Source organism: Protopterus annectens, chromosome 17.part0 (assembly GCF_019279795.1).
Source record: "Protopterus annectens isolate FY-2018-M chromosome 17.part0, PAN1.0, whole genome shotgun sequence".
Lineage (NCBI taxonomy): Eukaryota > Metazoa > Chordata > Ceratodontiformes > Protopteridae > Protopterus > Protopterus annectens.
The window spans coordinates 98123873-98146909 of record NC_056751.1 but is presented as its reverse complement, the minus strand read 5'-3'; positions in this window follow the sequence as shown (position 1 = coordinate 98146909).

The following is a 23037-nucleotide window of genomic DNA, read 5'->3' as shown; positions in this document are numbered from 1 at the left end:
AAAACATGCTTTTGCAGGGGGGGGTATCCCTCCTGTAACCCCCCACACCACCCTACTTAAATATACCAACTCCGAGATCGCACTACAGTGGGGGAAAAGGGAATATTCCCATTCCGCGCTGTAGTGTGACTGCCAAAGTCAATGTTCGAACAGGTGGACTCGGTGAAGTAAGTTCAAAGTAGTGAAACTTTGACCATATTTAGTAGACCCATCAAAAAAAAAAAAAAATATATATATATATATATATATATATATAGAGAGAGAGAGAGTTATAGATATGTGTGTGTGTGTGTGTGTGTGTGTGTGTGTGTGTATATATATATATATATATATATATATATATATATATATATATATATATATATATATATATATATATATATATATATATATATATATATATATATATATATATATATATATATATATATATATATATATATATGTATATATGTATATAAATATATATTTAGATGTACTTTGGTAGATTGAATTTACACTTACCTGAACTGCAGATTATCAACACTACAGCACCAAAATTGCAATAAACTGAACCATCACATTACCAAAGGTTTTTACAGGGAAAAAAGACACTTGGGCAATATTTAACAAAATAACACACTGAAAAATGTCAAACCCACTCAGGTGGGGGCTAGGCCCCAAACACCTCCAATGGTGGCCTCTCCCCACACCCTCCTAACTATAAATATGCCAACTCTGGCATCGTACTACAGTGGGGAACAAGGCAAATTTCCCCATGTTGGCCAAGTGTTTCCATTCTCTCTAAAAAAAAATTGGTAATCTTCTGGTTTGGTTTATTGAAAGTTCATTTTTGTCATCTGTAGTTCAGGTAAGTGTAAATTCAGTCTACCGAAGTAAACCCTTGTGTGTGTGTGTGTGTGTGTGTGTGTGTGTGTGTGTGTGTGTGTGTGTGTGTGTGTGTGTGTGTGTATATATATATATATATATATATATATATATATATATATATATAATGTATAGATTGATATAGACTAAGAAAACCACCAAAGGAACAAAAAACTGCACACTACAGGTTTGAATACGGTAAAAAATGAACCAGAATAAAGGTAAAGCACTTTTCATCCAGGTTAATAGCCAGACTTCATCAGACAAGTACCCATTTTAAAAAACGGTTTACTATTAAAATCTCGAAATTAAAAAAAAAAAAACAGGTACTTATGAGCGATGTGTTTCACCAAAAGTACACATCACCTAACAGCCCTAATGTCGAAAAACAGCTGTTAATGCCGAAAATGTCGAACACGGCATTTTCGGCACTTAACAGCAATCCCACCCTTCCCATAACTCCCTCACTAGGACACCTACCATCCCGTTTATGCAGGGGGGTAAGGCCTACTGCACCCCCCACATCCCCTAACTATATATTCCAACTCCAAGATCACACTACAGTGAGGAAAGGTATGTATTTCCCTTTGCGCACTGTACCGCGATCCCTGTACTTAATCTAATTTTATATTTGCGAATGCACAGACCATTTGCAAATATTCAGTTTGGTTACGTGGCCGGCACACACATGAACTTTTCGAACATCTGTAGTTCGAATAGTTCACAGGCGTGCAATGCTACGCCGGCTTTATAATAGTAAACCTTAAAAAACACCTCTTATATAGCAAACACCCCATTCATTATTTAATTCTAACCAATGACAACACAACAAACCCTGCCGAACCCTCCATTGTGCAAAACATGATTTACCATGTATAAATGTTAAAATATCCTACATAAATACTTTGTTCAACAAAGATTACAATATTCTACATAACATATAAAAATACACATCTAATACAATTTCTAAAATAACATAAAAATCATACATATATTACATCTAAAATATGAATTAATGTATATGTTTTTTCATTTTCTTTTTTCATCCTGCTATTAACAATTACCTATATTCCTTATGCAAGCAAACCCTAAAACTAAACCTAACTAGTTAAGCGTCTTAATTTTAAAATACATGTAATCGATGTCACTTCATTTTAAACCTGGTGGTCTACTTGAATCTAAACAAAGCTGCCACAATAACTCATATTTTTCCCAATATCAGGTACCAGTTGTTCAATAGACCTAAACAGAAAATTGTGATTAGGGAACCTAGTTCAATGCCTCACTATGGTGTTCTCTAATTTTCCTTTCTTTATATTGTATATGTGTTCATACACTCTTTCTTTAAGCTTTCTGTCGGTCTTCCCGAAGCAGAATGCTGGACAGTTTTTGCACTGGGCCAAATACACCACAGATTTTGAATTACAGTTAAACCTTCCATCGATCATATAAGTCCTATCCCTTACTACAAATGAAGTTCCTAAAGCCATGTGTTTACAAAAATTACATGAATTGCATTTAAACATACCTGGGATCTTATATACCTTGTGTCCATGCCCCTCCAGTATGGCTTTCATGTTTCTGCCCCTTTTAAAAATTATGGTTGGTTTATCCCCTAATTTGTCTACAAGTTCACTATCAGTCAACAAGAGGGCCACTTTTTTGCCCATCATCCATGGCTCAAGTGGTCTTCTCAAGGTAGACCACTGGGTTTAGTAGGTGTGACCTACCCTTGACAAGCCCAAACTAGGATGGGTCCAGTGTTTGAAGATTTCCTATGTATTTATTAGAGACATTATAACATTTTTCCATGGCCTTGTACATTATGGGTCTGTAGTTTCGTGGGTCTGTTGATGGTCCACCTTCATGTAGAGGGATGACCGTTGCAGTCCTGCATTTCCTAGAGACAAAGCCTGGTTGGAGGTTGTAGCCTGAAAGGTAAATTTTCAAACTAAGTAGGAGGCATCCCTTGATGTTATCAGGGCTCATTGCTGTAGTCCGTTTAGCTCTGGAGGGCGCAGTGAAGGACCCCTGCTTTAGTAACAGTGGGGGCTAAGTGGTAGAGGGTATTTCCTGGGGAGTAACTAGTCATCTTCGAGTCATATAGACTCTGTCTTCTGCTTGTACCTTATTACTGTCATGTAACACTTTTGAGTAAAGTTACTGTCGTCTGCTCTTTTACTGTTTTATCTTGGACTTTGGTAACTACTTTTGCCAATTAAATGTTTCTGTCAAGGCTTCTCTCTCTGCACTATAAGGTTGAGAGGTATACCTTCAGTTATAACTGAAATGTCATGAAATCACAAGAAATGAATGGCTTTTATTGCATGTATATTCCTATACACTAGACAGACCTTTTTGTTTAATTGTAGAACTAACCAGGATAACTTTATACATATATAAATAAGTAAACAGACACATATACTCCATGTGGCATTGTAGTTTCATTTATTTACAAAATAAATAAACAAGCAACCAGACACACAAGTTCCATGTGAAGTTATAGTTTTATTTAATTGACTGTTACATAGCTATCATCTCTAGGCATAGACATAAAATTTAGCAGGTTTACAGTCAAACAATATAAATTTCACATAGGAGGAAGTATGATATTTTGTTGCAAAGAAAGAATATGCTGATGAATCAGAACAATGCAAGATATCTATAATATACATTCATTAATTTAAAAACAACATTGCACATAAAACTAAACAAATAAATAAAAATGGAGAGATCCATCTGTACTTAACATAGCCACTCTGTTGCACAGCTTATTAGTATTTATACTTTTGACATATGTACATACATATACATATCTCAGGTGTGAGCAGTAATTCCCTTCTTACATGAAAACTGGTAGTTATAGTTTGACCTCATTTCCATTTCTTATATTTTTTCAACTATCATCTTACTTGAATTCCACTTGTGCATTTTGCCAAACTGTTTGACCTTCTTTCAGAAAGTGGTATAATTATTTTTTCTGTTTACAATTTTCTGTTTGTGTCTTGCACCATGGAGCTCAGGTTGTGATTCAAAAGGGTCTGTCCACCTTCCACTTACATGATTATCAAACTGAAATTAATCAGTAAATACACAGTTAAACAGTTGAATAAAGAAATAAGGGGAATGAATTAAATGATTTGAAACAGAGGTTAAATTTAATTCATGGTACCTTGGGGAGTACAGCGCACATTTATTTGTTGTTTTCATTACTTATTAACATAAAGAATTAACTGTTTGTTTACAGGTACCTTGTTATGTATGTATATAGGTGTTACTCCTACAGGACAAAAAACACAGCAGGGGGTATTCTGAAAGGAAAAATAGTACAGTGTATAAAGTTAAACTATACAGTAATGACATTCAAATGAGATGGATTATAGAAATACATTCATCAGCAAAATGAAGTTTTTTCTGCATATATAATGCAGCATGGACATTTGTAAGATGCTTGGTAATTATATATTAGGTTGATAAGTTCATAGGTAAGTTCTAGGCATGCAGTTCAAAAGACCATTGAGAAGCATAGCCAGCTAAGCCTGAGCACTGTCAAGTGAGTTGAGCTCCATGGTCAAGAAGCACCATGCTTTATACCCCATAGAGGATTTATGAAGTCCCAGCTAGTCATCCAGAATATTACTGAATATAGACAATGTGTAGTATTGCTTGGGATAGAAATCTGTTGTGCCAGACATGTTCTATTCTGCGTCTATAAAAGATTACCATCTTTGTTATGGGTGTTCATGGTGGTGTGTGTTTTACATAGCTGTAAGAGGTCAAGCAGGGTGGAATGGGCCATGTACCCTATTGACAGACAGCACTCTGCCTGCTGAAGAATGGCATACATAGCAAAAACTGCACATATTAAAAATGCCAGTTGAACCCTTGATATAAGTATCACCATGAATAGTATGCAACGTTAAGGATTATGGACGGATGTACAGCTCAGCAAACTTTCCGGCCTCCGTGTAAATATCATAATTTGGGCTTTAACACAAATTTTACATTTTATACTTTTAGTACCACAATAAATCGCAGGTAATGTTAGCATGTTCCAGAAGGTGATGTATAAAACAGGTTTCCATTCACATGGAAGAGCACCAGCAAGGTACCAGGTGATCAAACATGCAGGAAGCTGCAGTCAACAAAAGGTAATGTTAGACGGTGTAATGTATGTCTTAGAGGTTACACCCCATTTTTTTTTACATAAGACAACAATGTTAGGAGTGGTAGAAGAGGTTATTTTTCAGCTATGTTTCATAAGTATTGTACTTCCATCTTCCAAATTTCTTGATGTTCTCCCATGATGTCCTTGCCCACTGCACATGAGAAGCTGCCAGTATGCTAAATGAACGTGGAATATAACTGAGCATGTGGTATATATTTGAGGTCCAAGGTTCATCACACAACTGTTTTCTGCAATATAGCACTCACTTGAAAGCTGGGTAAGCAGTGTACCCTGCTTATGGCAGAAAATTGCTCCTCCTTAAGTACCAGTCTATGATGAAACTGTGCAAGTGGGCTTCTGTGTTGTAGGCACAGTGTTTGGTAATGTTGTAGGCATTGTACTACATTCCATTCTGTGGCCCCTGAGACTGGAGACAGCCACTGGTTCTTCACCTCCTGATCAGTCAGAGGATGCTCCTATTTATCCTTATAATATTCTTATTTTCACCAGCTAAATGCTCCACATAGGGGTGATAAACAACAGGCTATGAAAAACAACTTGTTGTATTACTGACGACATACATTTTGGAGCCTGTCCCATAAGGCTCGCACTACCTCCCCATGCCTTTCTGAAACCAGCTGATAGCTTGCCATGTGTAATGCTGCCTTCAACTTGTTTTAATCAGCCTCTAACAGTAGCAGGGTGTGTGCCCTCCATTGTTTCACTGCTACGAGCCATAAAACTCTACAACCTCGCATCTTCATATTGTCTCTAAACTGCTGCAGTACCCTTTTGTAAGCCACCAAATTACCTGTGCTGAGGGTGTTTTTTATCTGTTATTCTCATATGTCCACAGATACTGTGAATGAATTTGCACCCACACTGGTACTGGTGCTGTTTCCAGTGCCACTCTCTTGAATGGAGACCACTGTGAAAGCAACATAGTGTAGAGTGTCCAATTATTCTTCACCTCACCCTTTTTGCTGATTGCTCCCTGCCTGAACTATACATGTGTTGTCTGAGAGTTGGGAGTACCTTGTTTGCCTTCTGTTTGTATATTCAGGAAGAATTCCAACTTTGTAATGGCACAATAATGTCTGCATGTAATTACTCTTGGCCACCTGCTGCTGAGCTTGTACCCTCCTATGTACCCCAAAACTAATGTCTACATGTAATTACTCTTGGCCACCTGCTGCTGAGCTTGTACCCTCCTATGTACCCCCCACTAATGTCTACATGTAATTACTCCTGGCCACCTGCTGCTGAACTTGTACCCTCCTATGTACCCCCCACTAATGTCTACATGTAATTACTCTTGGCCACCTGCTGCTGAGCTTGGCTTGGCTTCCTCTTATGTACCCCCCCCCCACTAATATCTACATATAATTACTCTTGGCCACCTGCTGCTGAGCTTGGCTTCCTCCTATGTACCCCCCACTAATGTCTACATGTAATTACTCTTGGCCACCTGCTGCTGAGCTTGTACCCTCCTATGTACCCCCCACTAATGTCTACATGTAATTACTCCTGGCCACCTGCTGCTGAACTTGTACCCTCCTATGTACCCCCCACTAATGTCTACATGTAATTACTCTTGGCCACCTGCTGCTGAGCTTGGCTTCCTCTTATGTACCCCCCCCCACTAATATCTACATATAATTACTCTTGGCCACCTGCTGCTGAGCTTGCTTCCTCCTAAGTACCTCTCCCCACCAAATTCTTAGAGACATGGCAACAGTTATCCTGACAAAAAATGCAGTGCAGTCTGAGAGTGTGCCAGCACACAAGTATGATTAAGATCTCTAAAAATTTAGGTGACTGAAACCAAGAATACTCATTACTTGATAAGTGGTTACTAGGCTACTGACCCAAAGGTCTTTATAAGCCTAGCCATGTGTACCCAATATAATTCTAGAGAAATCCAATGTAAATGATCTAGCCTAAACTCAAGATCTTAATTAGCAATGACTGCCATATCTAGGAGGGTCATAGGTGAAATCCCCAGCAAGGAATTTGTGGTTTCCCATCCAGTCATCCAGGCTACACATAAACAGGGTCATAGAGTGGCTGTGTATGATGTGAATTGGCAGTCTATTCCAGAGGAGTGGCAACCTTTGAGAGACATATCTGTCTCTCCAGCAGACCCTTATTATGTTGCAGCTCAGGTTAATGTCCCTGGTGCAAGTGACCCTTATCCCATTTGACTTGTGGATGTGCAGCATTTCCATTAGGTTTGGATCTGAGATTGCTCTGTAGGCCAGGCACAAGTCTTCTCTAAGTAGTCCGTATGCTACTGAGTACAGTGATGGTGACTTCAATCTGTCAAGATATGACGTGCTGGAGACCCCGTAATTTTCTTGGTTAGAAACCTCTGAGGTCTCTCAGGTTGCTGCAGGTGCATGGTAAGGTACATACCAAAGGGACCCTTGTACTCAGTTATTTGTCTGAAAAGGGTTGAGTACAGACGAGTTATGACTTGTTTCACTCTTGTGATAATGAGGTGAGCAAAGTAGAATGCCTTCCTTACCACAGTAGACACATGGTGGTCAAAGTTTAGGCTACAGTCAACTTGCATTCCCAAGTCTCTCACTACTGAGCTGTTACACTAGGGTATTATTACATGATGGTCTGCAGGGATATTGTTTTTACCGAAAGTGGGTGCTAATGCATTTTTAGCACTGAGACTGAGGCCGTGGCTTTGGCACCAACCACTGATTTGTGTAAGTCCCTCTTGAAGTATACGGACATTGTTTGGGGATTCAGTGATTGCACCTAATTTGCAGTCATCAGCAAACTTAGTCAGACACAGCCCCTCTGTTTTTGCCTGAACTTCTGAGAAGTATATTCCAAACAACAGGGGGCCCAGCACTGACTCCTGTGGAACCCCACTGGTGACAGGTCTGCTGGTTGAATTAAAGTCTTCAGCTTTAACTGAGTGTGATCTGTCGGTGAGCCTGTTAGCAACCCACATGACAACATAAGGGTTGATATTCAATTGGGAGAGTTTATCAATGATGCCCGAAAGTGGGTCCATGTCAAAGGCCTTTGCTAAGTCAAGGTAGGTTGTATGCACAGATTGGCCTTTGTTTATGGCTCTGGTGACATTTTTCAAGAAGTCTACCAGGTTTAACAGGCATGACCCATTTTTGACAAAATCAAGCTGTATCGGTTCAAGGGTTTGGGAATCACATATGTCCTTATTTATACTATTAATGATGATTCGTTCCATGATCTTACAGACAAGGCTGGTTAAGGTTATGGGTCTGCAATTTCTGTAATTTGAGTCACACTTTTAATACTCTCTGTCAAGTGCCATATGACAAATGGGAAAAAAAACTTACTTGTAAAACTAGCAATAAAGGGTCAGTGACACGAATGCTGTTAGGAGCAGCTATACTGTCACCTTAGTCAAAATACCTCCTGCATGTCAGTGTATGAGTGTGTGCATGTATATAGGTATATATCCACCAACACACCACACATATAGGTGTGGGTATGTCTGTATACATAAACAGAGACACACACAAATTCACAAACAAATTTATATACGTGTGTGTGTGTGTGTGTGTGTGTGTGTGTGTGTGTGTGTGTGTGTGTGTGTGTGTGTATATATATATATATATATCACAGTGGATATAAAAAGTGTACACATCCTTGTTAAAATGCCGTTTTTTTGGTGATATAAAAAATGAGACCACAATAAATCATTTCAAAACTTTTCCCACCTTTAATGTGACCTATAACCTGTACAATTCAATTGAAAAACAAACAAATGTGTTAAGGGAAAAATATATAAAAAATAAAAAAAAAACCTTACAATAAGCTGGTTGCATAAGTGTGCGAACCCTTAAACTAATATTTTGTTGAAGTACCTTTTGATTTAATTACAGCATTGTCTTCTTGGGTACACACTTGCCATCTATTGAAGAGACTCTGATTAACCCCAAATAAAATTCAGCTGTCCTAGTAGGATTTTCCTGACATTTACTTAGTTGCCCGCTACAGCAAAAGCTATGATTCGCAGAGAGCTTATGAAGCATGAAAGGGATCTCATTGTTGAAAGGTATCAGTCAGGAAAAGGGTACAAAAAAAATTCCCCAGTATTAGATATACTATGGAACACAGTGAAGACAGTCATCAAAAAGTGGAGAAAATACGGGACAACAGTGACGTTGCAAAGTACTGGATGTCCCTCCAAAATTGATGAAAAGACAAGACAAAAAGTAGTCCAGGAGGCTGCCAAGAGACTTACAGCAACACTGAAGGAGCTGCAGGAATTTCTGGCAAGTACTGGTTGTGCACTACATGTGACAACAATCTCCCATAGTCTCCATATGTCTGGACTATGGGGTAGGGTTGCAAGACGGAAGCCCTTTCTTACACCAAAAAACATCCAGGCCCAGCTAAAATTTGCAAAACAATACATCAAGACTCCCAAAAGCATGTGAGAAAATGTGTTATGGTCTGATGAGACCAAGGTTGAACTTTTTGGCCACAATTCCAAAAGGTACATTTGGTGCAAAAACAACAGTTCGCATCACCAAAAGATCACCATCCTCATGGTGAAGCATGGTGGTGGCGGGTCTACTTCATAACACTGAAAGTTCATAATGTTGAATTTCATAACACTGATACCAGGACATTGAAAATTCAAAACATTGAAAACCTAAAACATTGAAAACTCAGAACATTGAATCTGTGCTTCATAACATTGAAAACTATAATGTATATATAAATAACATCCTCTCCACCTAGAACAACACCTAACTAACAAACACACTTTCTACTACGTTTCTACAGGGGAGCAAGCCCCCCTGCACCTCCCATGTGGGGGTCTCTGCCCCCCCACCCCCGTAAATTAAATATACCAACTCCAAGATTGCACTACAGTGGAAAAAAGTTAATTTCCTAACTTCATACACTGAGGTTAGGAAATTAACTTTTTTCCACTGTAGTGAGATCTTGGAGTTGGTATATTTAATTTACAGGGGGTGTGGGGGCAGAGCCCCCCACATGGGGGGTGCAGGGGGGCCTTGCCCCCATGCAGAAATGCAGTAGAAAGTGTGTTTGTTAGGTGGTGTTGTAGGTGTCCGGGATCTTATTCATTTGTGAAATGTAGTTTTCAGTGTTATGAAGCACACTTTCAATGTTCTGAGTTTTCAATGTTCTGAGTTTTCAGTGTTTTGAATTTTCTCTGTTCTGGTCTCAGTGTTATGAAATTCAATGTTATGAAGTAGACCCATGGTGGTAGTATCATGCTTTGGGGTTGCTTTTCTTCAGCTGGAACTGGGGCTTTAGTCAAGGTGGAGGGAATTATGAACAGTTCCAAATACCAGTCACATTTGGCCCAAAACCTTCAGGCATCTGCTAGAAAGCTGAAGGTGAAGAAGAATTTCACCTTTCAACATTACAATGACCCCAAGCGTACATCCAAATCAACAAAAAAATGGCTTCACCAGAAGAAAATTAAAGTATTTGAATGGCCCAGCCAGAGCCCAGACCTAAATCCAATAGAAAATCTGTGGGTGACCTGAAGAGGGCTGTGCACAAATGATGCTCTTGCAATCTGATAGATTTGGACTGCTTTTGCAAGGAAGAGTGGACAAATATTGCCAAGTCCAGATGTGCCATGATGATAGACTGCTGCTCAAGAAGACTGAATGCTGTAATTTAGTTTAAGGGTATGCACACACGGTGGTGCAGCGGTTAGCATTGTTGCCTCACAGCAAGAGGCTCTATGGTTCAATTCTCTGCTGTAGTGCCTTCTGTGTGGAGTCTGCATGTCCTCCCCATGGTCGCGAGAATTTAAAGACATGCAGGTAGGTGTGTGCGTGAATGGGTGTGCCTTCCATGAAGGTTGGTTGTTGGGCTGGCACCTTGGCACCGTAAAAAAATCCACTGCCAATCATTAGCGGACTGGAGTTCCGCTGTGGCAACCCCTAACTGGGAAAAGCCGAAAGACACACTTATGCAACCAGCTTATTGTATTTTTTTTTATTTTTTATATTTTTTCCCTAACAGATTTGTTTGTCTTTCAATTGAATTGTACAAGTTATAGGTCACATTAAAGGTGGGAAAAGTTTTGAAATTATATATTATGGTCTCATTTTTTGATATCACAACAAAAAGGAATTTTCATATGTTCTCACAAAGTCAGCACCTATTTCCCCTGTCCAGCAGGGACACAGGTGGGATCCCAGGGTTGTATTTTCTGTTTTTCATCCAGTTGTTCAGGTTCCTCTTAAAGAGGACTAGAGAGATACTCTGCTTGACATGACGAGGGAGTCTATCCACAGATGGGAGAGTCTTTGGGACACAAATCTATCCCTCCAACAAGTTCTATTAATGTCATAGACCAGGTTGAGGCCTTGCTTGTGGGTTGTGGAGTTTGACTTACGAATATGCAGCAACTCCATTAAGGCTGTGTCTGAGATGGCCTTGTATGCCAGACACAGGTCACCTCTGAGCAGTCTGTATGAGCCTGAGTAGAGGGACAGGGCTTTTAGCCTATCAGTATAGGATAGGTGTTTGAGACCCAGGATTTTCCTGGTCAGAAGCCTCTGAGGTCTCTCCAGCTGCTGCATGTGCTTGGCAAGGTACATGCCGAAGAGGGCATTGTACTTGATAATGCGTCTGATAAGGGAGAAGTACAGGGATGTTATGACCTCCTTGTTCCTGGATGAAATACCCTTATTTCTGAGGTGGGCCATGTACAAAGCCTTGCGTACAATGGAGGCAACGTGTAAAGTTTGTTTATGGCAGGGACCACCAGATTGGCTTCCTTTTTTTGGAGGAGAGCGTCTTGGTTCTATTGGGTATGGAGAGATCCATGGATTTGTGTACATGTTCATACAGTGCATTGGTGTATGATTCAGTGGTCAAGCAACTGTTCTCCATTTGCATGGGTGCTGTGAAGTTAGCCACCTCTGTTTTTAGGAGCCCAAAGTTAGCTTTGGAGAAGTTTTACATGGTGGTTACCTTTGCAGGGGGTGGAGGGATGTGGATATCCAAGGTGATTAGTTTGTGGTCAGATCTAACCAGGGAGCAGTTAACTATTGGTGTAGAGCAGTGGTCGTCCATGTTGGTAATGACCAGGTCAAGGATGTTGCTACCTCTAGTGGGGGTAAGAACAAGCTGGTCCAGGACACTGGAATTAATGAATTCCAGGAAATGTTGGGAAAGTGTATTGGTACATGAGTAGTTTTCCCAGTTAATAGAGGGGTAGTTGAAGTTGCCCAGTATGAGATTGTTAGGTTGGACCCTAATATTCTCCAGGGTGCTTAGGAATGTGGAATGTGAGTCTTGGGACATGGTTGGGGACCTATAGCAGACTACAACCAGAATCGCTGTCTTACCCAATGTTAGCTGCACCTGAAGTATCTCTGATGTGTTATGTTGGGCTACCAGTCTGGAGGTGCGCATCTTTTATGAATATGGAAACACCACTGTCTTTGGAGCTTTGGTCCAAGTTCTGAGGCCAAAAGATGTGGAATGAGTTATTGCCTGATAGTGCAGGGGTTCTTTCTGCTGCCTTGAACCATGTCTCTGTTACAGCCCAAATGTCAATGTTCTCCATTTTAAGGAGTGCTTCGAGCGAGTGCATTTTGAAATTTAGACTTCTAGTGTTGAGCAGCATGACCCTCAGACTACATTTGTTTGTAGCTGTTGCGGTGGTAATTTGGTCTTTGGAACACCACCTAAAAAAGGCACTATAGGGGTGGCAAGAGCCTTGGCCAGTATTCGGAAGCCCAGGGGTGACAGATGCAGGCCATCTCTGGCAGAGCATTGAGGTGTGTCAGTCATGTTATACCAGGTAGACAGATACTGGATCCCCTTAGAATGACACCAGAAACTTAGCCATTTGTTGAAATCCAGTCATTTTCTGCTTGTACTGTGGCATCATTCTGGGTGATGGTAGGAGGCTGCTCAGGGCTAGGGTCATACCTGCCTGGGCTACATAATCTGAGAGCTCCTCCATGTCTCTTTTCATGTAGTCCAGGGAGGTACATCTCAGGTCATTCATACCCACATGTACAATGACAGAGTCATATTTGTACCTGTTGTTGAGGGACCTGAGTGCATGCGTTATGTGGTGGATCCTGGCACCTGAGAGGCAGCTCTTACTTTCTCCTTATTCACCCTAGTGAGTGGAATATCAGTGTGCCTCACTATTCAGTCACCTATGACTAGTGTGTTGGGCCTGCTGTTTTGCCTTAGGGGCTTTGGTTGACTGGCACACTGTTTAGGACAGTTATGTATCCGTGATTAGTGTTGTGTTGTGGTGGTCATGTGTGTTTCTGCCTTGGAGGTCTCTGTTGTTTGGATAGATTTTTATTGAGAGCCTCCGCGAAGATGAATGTGTGGTTTGTGTTTTTATGTGAAGGCAGTGCTGGTATGTGTTCTGGAGGGCTGTGTGTTCCATGTGGTGTGGTGTGGTGCAAGTGTTGACCTTCTCCTCGTGACCAGCTATTCCGGTCTTGGGTGGAGAGTGCGTGGCTTCCAATTTGGATATATAAGTGATTCTCTCACAAGTCTGAGTGTTGGGAGGTTAGAGGAGAGGGTTGTCAGTGTACATAACAACCACTCTTTTGACCACCACATTGCCACTGTGGTCAAGAAAGTCCTTCTATGTGGCACATCTCATTACTAAGGGTTTTGCATCCAGGAAGAAGGAGGTGATTATTTCCCTCTACTCTTCCTTCATTAGGCCAGTCATCAAGTACAATGCCCCATTTGGCATGTACCTCACTAGATACCTGCAACAACTGGAGACGCTGCAAAAGTAACTCACAAAGAGGATCCTAGGCCTTAAATACTTGTTCTATATGGACAGACTCAAAAAACTCCCAACTATTCTCTGTCCCATATTGCCTACTTACAGGCAATCTCTGCTTGACTTACAAAGCCATGTCTAACCCAGCTCTGTTAGAAATGCTACATCTAAAGAAACCCCAATCCTTCCGCACCATATGCTCCAGAGACCTCAACCTCATAACCACAATCAACAGAACATGCTGGAGGGACAGGTTCATAACCCAGAGACTGCCCATGCTCCGGAATAGACTTCTCATACATGTCAAGCAGAGTACCTCACTGGCCCTCTTCAAGAGAAATCTTGATGAGTGGATGGGAAATAGAAAATTCACCCTGGGGATCACTCCAGTGGCTCTACTTGACAGAGGCACTGGGAACTAAGGTCGGGTGGCACGATGCCAGGGTAATCCTATGGGCCAGGCTTGTAAAGGCTCCAGGGCCATTAGCCTAGCCCAAGTTCACCAGGTTAATAGGGGAAAGCACAGGGAAATGGCCTTTATATATATATATATATATATATATATATATATATATATATATATATATATATATATATATATATATATATATATATATATATATAAACAAAGAGAGTGAGACTTGTGGGAAAGTAGACTGGTCAGTACACAATCTGAGACACAGCAGGGGCCCCTTAGAGAAAACCAACAGAATTACAGTAGACTAATAACCTTTCAGTGCACTTGTAAACCAGGAATGTGCACTGCATGTGTATTGTGAATAGAAAGACATGCATTATAAGATATGCAGAATATATAAAGAAGGCATAGATATTCATGAATGCTTGAATTTTAAACCTGTCAGTAAAACAGGTAGAGGCAATTTTATTATAACCACAAGAATGCAAAGAAAGATTCTGTGTTACATACATACATATGCACATGCATACAGAAAAAGCGACTATAACCAGTCAAGCTATAGGATGACCATGGGCATGAGACTTTGGTCAAAGCATGACATTTTTAATGTCTTGTAAAAAAATGGACCGTGGTAGTATGCTAGTAGTGGTAATAAAAAGTATATGAGAAAAAGCATATACTGCATTTGCCTCAGCTGTGAAACGCTAGAGAGTGTAAACTAACTGCACTTCAGTCAAGCCTTCAACAAAGGTGTACAAGCTCAAAACACTGAAGCACAATAAATGGTAGAAACAAAGTGAAAAAAGAAAACCATGGTGATGCAATCTGAATACTAGAAATAGTCATGGTATGATGTCTGAAGATATATACTGGACAAAATTTTGCTGTAAAATGAGGAAAAATGTGTTTGATTATAAAAGTGCAGCTAGATGAATGCAAGCAACAACAACAGCAAGCCACGAGTCAAATAATTGCCAGTGCATGAAAAAAGATTTGTAGTAACAAACATGAAACAGAAATACTACTGCCTAGGCCTGAATAATTATTAGACCTAGTTTATCAAAACAAGTACATAGTAAAGTATATAGCAATTCGGTGCTAAAGAGGCAGCAGTTCTGAGTGTGACAAGACAGGTTATCTAGCTGAGTGAAATGCAGTGATTCCAGCTAATCTAATTGCCATTGATGGGGGAAGGTAAACAGAAAAGGACATACTTGAAATGTAACCTTTTCACACTTCCTCTAAGAAAGCCAGCCCTGCTGAGAGTTTGTGTAATCTGACCTGCAGTATGTTAAGAAGGCAGTTTGAAAACCTTGCCTCTGGGTGATCATGTGACTTACACAGTGCTAAAATGTAAACAAATTGCTCAAGCAAAAAATCTGAGCTAGTGCCCCTTTAAAGAAACTTTGTTTGCACCAGTAATTGTTATATGGTTTTATTGGTTGTTGCTGATTGTTTTCAGTATATAAAGTGCTTTAGTTTTCTTGTAGTGATGGATCTGATGAAGCACAGTTTGTGTGAAAGTGCTTATCCTATATGTTCTGAATAAAAGTTTTATATGCTGACAATCCTGGTGGTTACCTGGTTTGTATTTTTTACTGCAGATATTTTTCTCTTACTAGGTGATTTTTGGCTGATTTGGGTATTTTTTATTTGGACATAAGGTAGAGATCCACTAACTACAGCAGGCTCTATAAGCTCTTGCTATTAGTCATTTCTTGCTGTGAGTCCCTTTTGCAGTATGTTTACATCATTTGGGGAACCAGTGACAGCACCCACCTTACAGTAGTCCACAACCTTGGTCAGCCTCAGGCCTTTTCTCTTTTCCTGGACCTCTATGAAATAGATGCCAAACAGTAGGGGTCCCAGGACAGATCCTTGGAGAACACAACTAGTGACAGGTCTGCTGCCCCAGGTGGAAGGCCCTATTTTGACCTTGTGGGTTCTATTGGTGAGCCAGTTGGTCACCCACTGGATGAGATAGGGATTTACACCAAGTTATGTTAGCATGATGCCTGAGTGGGGGATAGTGTCAAAGGCCTTAGCCAAGTCCAGGTAAGCTGTATGTACCTACTTTCCCTCATCCAGGGCCTTGGTGGTGACAGTCTCAAAGAAATCAACCAGGTTCAACAGTCAAGGTCTGCACCTGACGATTCCGAACAGGGTGGGGTCCAGCGCTTGGAGATTGCTTACATCCTTGTTTATGAGGTCCATAATAATACGACCCATGGCCTTTCAGATCATGCTTGTCAAACAAATGGGGTGATAGTTTCCAGGGTCATGAGTGGCACCACCTTTGTGCAAGGGGATGGCAATGGCAGTTCTCCACTCTGCTGTAATGAAGCCTGTACTTAGGTTGTGGTTGAGTAGGGGGCTTAATGGCAATGCTTGTTAATGCTGGAGGTGATGCAGAATACAGCCAAGGTAACTATTAGGTCCCATGGAAGCTGTGTTCTTTGACATGGATCGGGCCTTTAACACTTGATCTAAGGAGATGTGAAGTGCATTACAAGTATTGGGGATGTCGAAAGGGCCTTTGGTGGGGGATAGGAGGGTGAAGTTTGCTCTGAACCTATCTGCTAGCAGGTTGGCTAAGTCAACAGGATCACTATAAGTGGTACCATTAAGTACTAATTTGGAACAAACCTGGCCTTTGCCATGGAGGTTCCTGATGTAACTGAGAAAGGTTTTGCGGTTTTCCATTGTTTCAGGGGCTACTTTCAATTCATAACTGGCTTTGGAGGTTTTCAATAGTGATGCAATTTGCTTGTTGAGGCTAAGGAGGGAGTTTTTCCAATTTGAAATGTGTTCCTTTTTACCCTTGGACAACAGTTTCGGCCTTTTGTTGTAAAGCATGTTGATAGAGGAGGTCCACCAGAAAGGATTGTGTTTCTTTGAGGAACAGGTTTTAGTTCTGCTGGGTAAGACTGAGTCCATGCAGTTGTACAAGTGCTTGTATACTGCATTGGCATACTGTTCAGTATAGTTGTCTGCATCCTCTGAGGGGAGTGGTGGTGTGAAGCTACTGATACCCTCCCTTAGGAGGTTGTAGTCAGCTTTTGAGTCTACAAATCTTACATTGCTATTTCTATCCTGCATATCATTATCTAAGGAAGTTCAGAATACATTTAGTCTGAAGCATCAGAGCAGAATACATGCTGGGGTACAGTCTATAGACACAGACTCTTGCTTGATTTGTTATCTGTTTCCTGCTGTGAAATTGTTTTTAAAGAGCCATTAATCAGCTTTCAAACCATTTACTGAACATTGGCCTTTTTCCCCTAAGCTGTATATGTAAACTTGTCATGAGGTATTAGTCGCCTTCAACCCCTGGCTGTGCTGAATGCTTTGAAGTGACGAAAAGAGAAGTACTCTTCATTCATTGTAAGCGCTGGTAGGGATTTCTTCAGACACTCATCCAGGCTAAGGCATATGCTTATAAGGTGACCAAATGAATGGAAAAGAGAATCCTCCACAGTGTTGCCCCTTGCAGGGTTGAGTATGTTTGACTCTACAGCAAAAATGCATGTGATACACGTAGTCATTTACTATATGTTTGTGTGTGTGTATCTATGTACTTAAATATTGCCAGAGAAATGGAGAGCTCCGGCCATGCTCCCTAATCAGTTTATATACTTAGTGTAGTAAGAATCTTTGTGTTCAACATCTTTGTATCATGTATAGGAAGGGTTAAAATGTGAAACTGCATTGCGTGCAAAGAAATAAGCTAAAATAAGTTGTTTTTCTTATAAAGAATTTGCTGACCAAAGAGGAATGCACAGATGTTACCTTGGTCCAGTCACAGGCTTATCTTGTGACTGACCTCTGACCATCTAAGGCTCCAGTATGTGAATTTATAGCCTTGACTGAAATTCCTTGTCTAGTAACCAGCTGCTGTGTACGTGCAGAGAAGGGTATAAAAACCCATGTGAAGTGTACAGAAATTAGACTGCTGACATACCATGTACTTTGTAGCATGTCTCCATGCATGTAAAATAAACCTTTTTGCTTATTTTTATCTGCGTGATTCTTCCAGTATATGTTAAGAGTATTAAAAATCTTTTGACATTTCTGGCGCCCAGAACGTGGGGCCACCTCTTCACGGTACAAATCGCATAAGAGGGACTGAAAAACCTGTACAGGAGGGGAGAACGAATCTCGGGCTCCCTTGAACGGAAAGACCTCCGACAAAGAAGTCGTAAGTAGAGGCCAGTCACTCTTAGATTCGATCCATGGGACGGTGACGAACGGGGCGGAAGATCCACAGTAAGGTAAGCTTTTACATTTATAAAAGTACTTTTTTTTAAGGGACTAGTCGTAAAGGAATTTTTTTTGTTTAAATTTTACAAAAGACCGATAGAGATCTCAGGAAAAGGAAACAGTTTTTCTTTTAAATAAGAAAAATGGGAATAGGAAGCAGTTGTTGTGCTAGTAAGGGCTGCTTAAATAAAAGGACTGAAGATGAGGAATATATGTTTAAACTACATCCAAAAAACTTAAAATACATAAAAAAATGGAAGACAAATTATGGGTTTAGTGGTAACTTAAATAGATCAGAATGTCAAAATTTGGTGAGAGATCTGCGTAGGGACGCAGGAGGCAAAGTTAAAAATCAAGTAAAGGTGGGATTCCCTCAAGCACAGAAATGGTTAGAAGAAGCTAATAAGAGACATAGGGAACAATTTTCGAATAAGGGAAGTGGTGGCTCGAGTGCAAAAGGTGCATTTTTTGTCCACAAAGAGGATGACGAAACGTCTGTGGCTAGTCGAAAACCAACAGCCCCACCCTTATATCCAGAAACCCCTGAAGAAATGGCTAGTCCGCCTAAATATCAGGAGGCTGATAAGGACTCCTCGGAAAAATTGTCCCATCCGTAGTATTGCAAAGACAAGCAGATGAAACCCTAGAACTCCGAAACCGTAATGTAGATAAATCAGAATGGAAGCGGAAGGAAGCTGAACTACAAGAGGCTAAATTGAATACGGCATCTACAGACTCGTATCCCCTCATAGAAGTAGCAAATCCACAAGCGGGAGCACCTGGTCAGGGTCCTACTATCTTAGTTTACAGACCCTGATCCAGAGAGGATATTAGGAAAGCCGTAGATGGTATACCACACCCGAAACTAGACATGACAAAATTCTGCGAGGATATTGCAGGTATGATAGAAAGTTATAAGTTAAATACCGTTGAGCTAGAACAGGTCCTACGGCAAATTCTGGGTCCAGATTGGCATTTAATCTGCGAAGGCTGGGACCCCATTTCTAGGGTAGAAGGCAAAGCCCATGCCTACGATTCCAACACACACACAAAACAAGTAGAAAAATTATTAACAAGTATAAAAAAAAAATGGGAACCTAGAGCAGATTGGACTTGCATTAACCAATGTGTCCAAGGTGAAGATGAAAAAGTAGATCATTACTTACAAAGGCTTAACCAATGCTTTGACAACCATAGTGGAATGAAAAGACCACATGATCAAAAAGATGATTCACCTTATGAGCAGCAGTTAAAAAATGCCTTTTTAAAAGGATGTAAAACTGCAATCAGTAACTTCATTCAAAAACATATGATAGACCATAGGACGGCACGTCTGCAACCCTTACTGGAGTATGCAAGACATGCAGAAAAATATCTTGAGGAAAGGAAAAGAAAACAGGCTCAAACCTTTACAGTGAGCACGGATGGGACACTTATGTTAATGCAAGCTCCGTCCAACAGAGGTAGAGGAAGGGGACGGGATAAAGGCAGAGGGAGAGGGAATGTAGGACATTCTGAAGATTACAAAGGCAGACAAAAGAGGTGGGAATGTTTTAAATGCGGTAAGAAGGGGCATTTCGCAAGGGATTGCCGGAATCCCAGGAAATCCACTGCTGCTCCAGATTATGGTTCAGCATGACGATATGATGGCAACACGGACGAATTGAATCCAGGTGCTGAGGTCAACTGGCAAGAGCCAGTAGTGCAGAATGAGGATGATTTCGAGGATGTAAATGAGGAAGGTAAAGGGGAATGTGCAGGATGGGAACATGAGATAACTGATTTTTCAGAAAAAGGTGAATATCAGGTTGTTAGCCTGACAGCTCTAGCTACGACTATGCAATTAGAAGTGCAACCGGTAATCATATTACAGGTTGAAGGGAGGGACATAGAATTTCTATGTGACTCAGGGGCTTCTAGGACCTTATTGAAGCACACTGCAGTGCCGTCCAATGTGACTACTGATGACTATGTATTAGTCAAAGCGGCCGACGGCCGCATTTATAAGGAACCTTTGTCTAAACCTTTATGGTTTACGGACCCTGAAACTAATCAGACTATTAGATTTCGGGTAATTGTCTCCCGGATTTGCCCTGTCAACTTATTAAGAAGGGATTTGATGCATGTTTTTGGAATAGCAGCGGTACCAACTACATTAGGAATCTTGGCTAAGCGTATGGAAATTCAGGGTGAGATGTTGCAGGTAGGGCAAGGGGATTTACATTACTGGTATAGTAATGATCTTATTGAAACAGGACCACAAAGCATGGCCAATGAGTTAACTAACCTAGCCTTGAGCAAATACAGTACGACTATTCAGTTACCAGAGGCTGCCAAACAACTACACTGTACAATGTATTACAGGAAAAATGTGGGACCTGATCCCAAGTATGAGGAACAATTTTTTAAACACAAGGTGACCAGGATCCTATTACAAAATATTTATTGGGACAGGGCAGGGAACTCCGCAGTTACTTGTAGTCTCACAAGAGACATGCAACAGCTTTTTCGAAATGCCTCAATCCCACATGTATCTGTGACTAGGGAAGAACAAATGGCATGGTATATAGTTGGAAAAAAGGTTACCGATTGGTCAAAAATGACACTGGAACAGCTGGCAGGTAAGGGGGTTCAGGTACAGAAGTTAAATTGGGTGACCCAAGCCAGACCAACGGTACATCTTCGAGAAGACCGGTTAACACCGACAGGAGGCATGCCATCCTGACTATGCTTTCTGACCCCACAAGAAGAATTGAAACTACAGTCAGTACCAAAATCCTTATGGTCCCTAGGACAGCACGACATTGGGCTAATGAAAACAGCAGGACAGGTTAAAATAACTCCAAAATCCGATTTTAGACCTCATAAGCGTCAGTATCCATTAAGTAAAAAGGCAGAAGAAGGCATTTTACCAGTGATCACGGCTCTACTGAGAGCTGGAGTTTTAATTCCATGTACAGATTCACCGTGTAACACACCCTTGTTCCCAGTAAGGAAACCGGACGGGACATGGAGAATGGTACAGGATCTGCAGGCTGTAAATGCTGCTGTAGTGCCAAGGGCTCCTGTGGTCCCAGATCCATCTGTTTTGTTAAATTATATCCTTCCCACGGATAAGTATTTTTCTGTTATTGACATTAGTAACGCATTCTTTTCTATTCCCCTACAGGAAGATAGTAAGTTTTGGTTTGCCTTTACGTTTATGAGCAAGCGGTACACATACACACGACTGCCGCAGGGATATTGTGAAAGCCCTACAATCTTTTCGCAAGAAATGTCAACAAACCTGGCACAGTTTCAACCAGAGCATGGCTGTCATCTACTATTGTACGTGGACGACATCTTACTGGCTGCACCCACGGAGGCTGTCTGTGAGTCCGAAACTATTCGGTTATTGCATTTTTTGGCGAAAGAGGGACATAAGGTAAATAAATCTAAATTACAATTTTGTAGAACTGAAGTACAGTATCTAGGCTATACCATTTCAATTGCTGGTAGACAACTAGATAACTGTAGAAAAGAAGCCATTTTACAGGCACCAATGCCCAGCACAAAAAAAGAAATGATGTCATTTTTAGGAATAACAAATTTTTGTCGTAGTTGGATTCCCAACTATGCAGAGGAAGCAAGTCCACTTTCGGAAATTATTTTCGCACTTCCCATGGCAGCACATGACACGCTGCAATGGACGGATAAGGCAATACAGGCATTCACTAGGGTAAAGCAATTGATAGCAGGTTCTGCAACACTTAGCTTCCCTGACTATACGAAACCCTTTGTTCAGACAGTAGATTGTAAGCAGGGCTTTATGACATCGGTTCTGTCGCAAACCTATGGGGATAAGTTGAGACCATTAGCTTTTTATTCCAGTAAATTGGACACAGTGGCACGATCTTTGCCACACTGTGTACAAGCAGTAGTCACAGCCGCACAGGCTGTGCAAGCGTCTGCAACCCTAGTTTTGTTTCATGACCTTACCTTACGAGTACCGCACTCTGTCGCGGTAATATTACTACAGGATAAAGTTACCTTTCTCTCTCCTAGCAGACACTTATCCTGCATGACAACGTTACTATCACAACCACACATGACCATTGAGCGATGCACCACTCTTAATCCAGCCACGCTGTTACCTACAGCTGACGATGGTGCCCCTCACGTGTGTTTAGATTTGATACACTCTAATGTCTTACCAAGACCAGACCTTAAGGACCAACCTTTGGCAAATTCAGATTGGACCCTGTTTGTAGATGGGTCAGCACGTAAGAATGAGGCAGGTATCACACAAGTGGGGTATGCAGTCACAACTGAGACTAAGGTACTGGAAGCAAGACCCCTCCCCAGGAACCTGTCCGCACAAGCGGCCAAATTGATTGCTTTGTCCAGAGCATGCACCATCTCCAAGGATAAGGCAGTTACTATCTACACAGATAGTCAGTATGCTTTTTCCATGGTCCATGTCTTTGCACAGCAATGGAAAAATAGGGGAATGGTTACAGCCTCAGGAAAGGAAATAACCCACAAGGATTTAATCCTTAGCCTCTTACAAGC